This window comes from Corapipo altera, unplaced genomic scaffold, assembly GCF_003945725.1.
Source record: "Corapipo altera isolate COAL_440 unplaced genomic scaffold, ASM394572v1 0, whole genome shotgun sequence".
NCBI lineage: Eukaryota > Metazoa > Chordata > Aves > Passeriformes > Pipridae > Corapipo > Corapipo altera.
In genome coordinates this window covers 83,187,483-83,193,482 of record NW_020884872.1, presented here as the reverse complement: position 1 = coordinate 83,193,482, position 6,000 = coordinate 83,187,483, and positions in this window count along the sequence as shown.

Genomic DNA, 6,000 nt, shown 5'->3' with positions numbered 1-6,000 from the left:
ATGGAGAAAAACTTATAAGTGGAGCTTGTTGAGATAGGACAAGAGTTAAAGGTTGAGTTAAAGAGTTAAAGGTAACAGATTTCTACTAGATATAAGGAACAAAAAATGTATAAAATTGGTGAAACACTGGCACAGGTTGCCCAGAGAAGTGGTAGATGCCCCTTCCCTGAAAATATTCAAGGTCATGTTAAATGGAGCTCTGAGCAACCTGATCTAATTGAATAAGTCTCTGTCCATGACAGAGGGGTGGGACTAGATGGTCTTCAAAATTGTGTTCCAACCTAAAACATTCTGTGATTCTACAGTTTAGTGGTGGACTTAGGTTTACAGTTAGACTTGATATAAGGCTCTTTTCCAATTTAAATAATTGTAGGGTTTCATGATGCTATGAAGAGAAAAGAGACATTTGAACTGCAAGTGACTTCTTTACAGATATAAAATGGAAACAAGCATGGTGGGAGTATAAGCAAATGGATGGCCACAGGGAAAGGAGGATCTGGAAATGCAGTGAGTGCCTCTGACACTTATGGAGAAAGGAATACTTTCTATGGCAAACTTGTGACTTGCAACAGAGAAAGGTATCCTACAGACCTCCTGGCAAGTTAGTGGGAATTAAGGAGAGTTGTAGAGAGCCCCAGAAACAGGTGATGAAAGATAAGCCCATACCTATGGGAAATGGGAGATTGTGAAAAGATCCTGGAGTATGCAATGGGCTGTGTACAGGCAAGGAAGCTCCTGCCTATGAGGGACGAAAATGAACCACTCAAAAACTTATTGTTGTTGCATACCAGAAGTGTTTGTATTTAAGCTTACCTCTTTCCATGGGGCATTATTTGGAATAGATCAGTTGCATTCAGCTAATGTTTCACTTGGCCATTTTCCTAAATAGTTACCTACTTCTTTGTTACTCTCAGAATCACAAATATTGCTCAACTTGGCTATAAAATCTGCATCTGATATAGATGCTCTGCAATAGACATGAGCTAGACATGGCTACAACAGTGATGATAAACCCACCACCAAATCTGCCTCTGTTCCTAACTCACAAACCTAGCCATGAATCCTTGCTACTTTTTTCAGGCAGACTGGCAAGCAACAATATGGCACAATACCAACTTATTTCATAGTCTTGAAATCAAAATGGCTATGGCTTCCTTCATGTGTGGTGTACATTCTATTGCACTGTATTGGTCTTGCAAAGCCTATGTAAGCATTTCTAGGTGTCTCTTGTGCAAACCTACAGACAGAGACACAAATGCAAGATATCTGAAGAGGGACTTTTTATAGGGGCATGTAGTGACAGGACAAGGGGGAATGTACTGGGCCAGGTTGCCCAGAAAAGTGGTAAATACTCTGTTCCTGGAAGTGTTCAAGGCCAGCTTGGATGGAGCTTTGAGCAAGGTATAGTGGAAGGTGTCCCTGTCTTTGGCAGGCAGATTGAAACTAGATGAATTTTAAAAAGTCCCTTCCAACCCAGTGCATCCTACAATTCCATGATTCTATGATATGCACACTTCAAGCAGTATGCCTAGTTGTATATCTGGTGTTTTCTTGCCATGCCTAAACCTGTTCAAACTCTGAAATGTTTTCTGCTGTGACTACCATGCTCCTTGTTAGTTGTCATGTATAATTTTACAGCCAGTTAGGCACACTGCATATTGATTGCTTCTTTCCCCCATGGAACTTATCCTCAATTTCCAAATAGCTTTAATTTCTCTTGGCATATGCTGTAAAAGAGGAGGATGTAGGTTAGCATATAATCTTCTTCCCTGTAGCCAAATGATTCTGCTAGTTCTGCCTCAGAAAACAGAAGCCCATTGGTTTTGATGTCAGCTACAGTACTGTGCTTTTCAGCGAATAGTGAGTTCTCATCTGGCCTTTGCTTCTACCCCTGCTTGGATGGATTATTTTTTTTCATCTTTTGCAAACTTTTTTATTACTTTTCCTACTTCTGGATCCCAGTGCTTGCAGTCTGTTTACTTCCGCTACACCTCAAAGTGCATGACATCTCTGACTTCATCTCTGCTCGCTCCTATCTGCCTACATAGGCAGACTGGGTTTATGTGGTAAGATTTGGTAGTGGGGCAGCTACAGGGGTGGTGTGTGTGAGAAACTGCTAAAAGCTTCCCATGTGTCCAGTGGAGCCAATGCCAGCCAGATCCAAGATGGAACTACCACTGACCAAGGCTGAGCCCATCAGCAATGGTGGTAGTGCCTCTGCAGTAATACAGTGCAGAAAGGGAAAAAGTTACTGTGCAAGAGCAAATTGAAGCTGGGGAGGCAAGTTAGAATGTGTAAGAGGAACAGCTCTGCAGACCCCAAGGTCAGTGAAGAAGGAGGGGTTAGAGCTGCTCCAGGTGCTCGAGCAGAGAATCCCCTGCAGCCCATGGTGCAGCCCATGGTGAGACAGCTGTCCCTGTGCAGCACATAGAGACCCACAGCAGAGCATGGCCCATGGAAGACCCCATGCCAGAGCAGGTGGATGCTTGAAGGAGGCTGTGACCCTGTGGGAAGCCCACACTGGAGTAGGCTCCTGGCAGGACCTGTGGCCCCATGGAGAGAGGAGCCAGGTTGGATCAGGTTTGCTGGCAGGACTTATGACTTTATGGGAGACCCATGGTGGAGCAGCCTGTTCCTAAAGGACTGCACCTGTGGAAGAGATTCACGTTGGAGCAGTTTGTGAGGAACTGTAGTCCGTGGGAAGGACTAATGTTGGAGAAGTTTGTGGAGAACTGTCTCCCGTGGGAGGGACCCCACACTGAAGCAGCTGAAGAGTCCTTCACCTGAGGAGGCAGGAGAGGCAGAGATAATGTATACTGACTGCAGCCCCCATTCCCTGTCCCTCTGTGCCACTGGTGAGGAGATAGCAGAGAAAATAGAAAGTAGAGAAAATGGGAAGTCAATTCTGTTTTACCTATGATGGTAATTGATGAGTGATCTCTCCCTGTTTTTATCTTGACCCATGAGCCTTTCTTTGTATTTTCTCTCCCCTGTCCAGTTGAGGGAGAGAGTGAAGGAGTGACTTTGGTGGGAACCTGGTGCCCAGGCAGAGTCTGGACACCACCAAAATTGCTGAAGATTGATGTTGTCTCTATCCTACATGTTTCCTTCCTGGTTTCTGACCCCACCTATTTCCTTCTTGATCTCATTTCATCCAACCACACTCATTTTTATTGACTTCCACACACTGGGCTCATCTCAAATGGTCCATCATGTAACTCTTTGTACTCCTGATCTTCACATTGAGATGGATTCTCACTATTGGTAGCCCAGATGACCTTCTTTTAATTTTCCTAGATCTGGTTAAAATCTCTTTAAGTTTGATTAAGAATTCAGGGAAGTTCTTTTTTTTTTTTTTTTTTTTTTAGCTGATATAACTTTCTTTTGCCTTTAGAGATCATAAATATCCAGTCTGTTTCCCTGCCATTTCCTGATGAATTCTGAAAATAGAAGAAATATTATTAAAGGAGTGGTGGATAACTAGTGTCACTCATGAGGTAATTGTACAGTTTGTTGACCGATTGCAGAAAACACTGAAGATGAGGGAAAATTGCAGGTTTTAATGTCTTCTACCCTATTTAAAATTGTGCTAAACTTTCAATTTTCCCAGTAAAATTGAGATCATATTCTCTATCAAAAGACAGCAATAAGTTTAATTAACTTGCAAAATATAAAATATAAGGAGATAAGCGAGATCCTATTTCAACAAAGTTGCTAGAATGAATCAGTAAAATCTGTCCTAAAAAGCTCTTCAAAGAACCAGTGAAGGTGAAGCATCTGATGAGACATATTTTTTAATCAAAATGATGTTGGCTTCCTCACAATAATTTCCTCAATGTGATACTGTGGTTAAAGATATGAGCAGCTTATTTTAACTTCTATCATCCTCTGGGGAGCAACTGTTTTTGTGTTGAGGCTGATTTTCCATGCTGGCTATATGTATGCTAATAACACATTTGAGAAAAAGCTAAGGCAGTGTTGATAAACAGATTTCAAAGCTGATGGCACAGTGGGATTATTTAGATGCCCTGTGACATCTGTATTTATACTTGCAGGTGTGGTCTGATATTTTCTGCTGGTTTTCATAGTTCAGTCTGCAAAAGCTGAGAAGGTGTTTGCAGTTTGGCATGAAGGCACACGTGATATGCAACCAGCCCACCTTGAAAAGCAATAACCCAACTAGCCATTCCTAAGTAACCTTGTGGAAATAGAAGGCTGGGGCTACAGGTGAGAAAAATCAGAGAAAGCTGAACCAAGAGCTGTCACTTGCTCTCTCTGCCTTTACCCTCTGATGCTATGTTTAGTGGGATAATGAAGATAAGAAGCCTTCGCTGGACCAGCTGAGGAATAACTACCAGAGGCATTACTCATACTTGCTTCATACTGGAGTAAGTGGAGGGAGAATCCGACTGTTGTATTTGTACTTAAAACCATGTTGACCTTGGTATTCTTGGCTATACTATGTACCATGTATTTCAATGATTAGCCCTCACAAAACTGCAGTATTTCACCGTGGTTCTCTAAGATTTGTTTTGCACTGCAAAAAGATGGAAGGAGGATCTCACATAGGATTTCTTACGTAGCATGTGCTACTGTGTGACTTGTACAATACTGCACCCTGACAACTCCTACTTTGCTTAAGATGTTGTTAAATGAAAATTTTATACTGCTTTTTCTGCTTTAAAGAGCACCCAGATTTAAAGCAAGTGAAGACAGCCAACAACCTTTATCTAACTTCAGAAATGATAATTTAACTTAGTGACTGAATATCAGTTTCCTTTCAGAAACAAAGAAAAATATTTAGGAATTTTGGCTGAAGAAAACATGAAAAGCAGTAATATAACAGTGTAATTCAGATTAAATTTAGCTTCGAAGTATATATATGAAAGTTTTCAGCAAGAAGAGATCCTTTCCTGTTCTTTAGTTCTGAGAGATTCCTGGTAGGCAAGACCTCAAACTATCAAGTCCTCTATGAAATTTTCAGTACCTATATTGTCATTTAAGACTCCCATTGAATACCCTGTGGGCTCTTCCAGATTCTTTCCAACACTGTGGTAAGCTCCTTATTGCCTGAATATCATCCCCAGATTTAGTAAGAAATATTTTTTTTACCTAATAACTTGTTCATTTGAAGGCAAACAATCTGTGCTCAGAAACTACTCGCGTGAGTCTCAGAGCTAACACTGCTCCAGCTACACTGGCTCAACAATATCAGCATTCCTATTTCATAAATTTATTATGAGATTTTTGCGGCTGTAACTCTGTTATTTCTTGATAATTTTGAATTTATCTTTAATTTGGTTTGTTATGGAATCACAGAATGATATTCAGGTAGGAAATCACCTCCTGAGATGATCTAGTCTAACCCTTGCACTCAAAGTCAGGGTCCTGCGGGGAGGTAGCTAAGGACTGTAGCTAGTCAGGTTACGAGTACCTGTGGGGATAGAAACTTCCCAGCCTCTCAGGGCACTATCTTTCCTTGTACGACCATCCTCACAGGAAAAAAAGGAAGATTTTTTAAGCTTAAATTGGCTCCATCCTCTCTGTGTGTACCATCAGGTATTTTTACACGCTAATGAGATCTCCCTGACCCATCTCTTCTTCATGCTGAACAGTCCCAGCCCTTTGATTCTTTCCTTGTATGACAGGTGCTGAAAGACCTGAATCTTCTTCACAGCCCTTTGCCGCTCCAGTGTATCCATTTCTCTCTTGTACTGGGAAGCCCAGCACTCGACATAGAGGTCCAGAGGTGTCTCACCAGTACTGAGTAGAAAGAAAGGATCACCTTCCTCATGCAGAAGTCCAAAACTAAACATTTTCATCTCCCAGAAAAATATAAAATCTCTCAGGTCTATATCTCATGAACTCTTAGCTGACATCACAGTTTTGTAGCCTGGTTTATGATTCCTGAACTGTATTGCCAGAATATTTCTTATGGACAGCTGTGAGGCATTCTGCAATCTCATTATATGCTTTCTGATCTGTGTCCATCTCTTACCA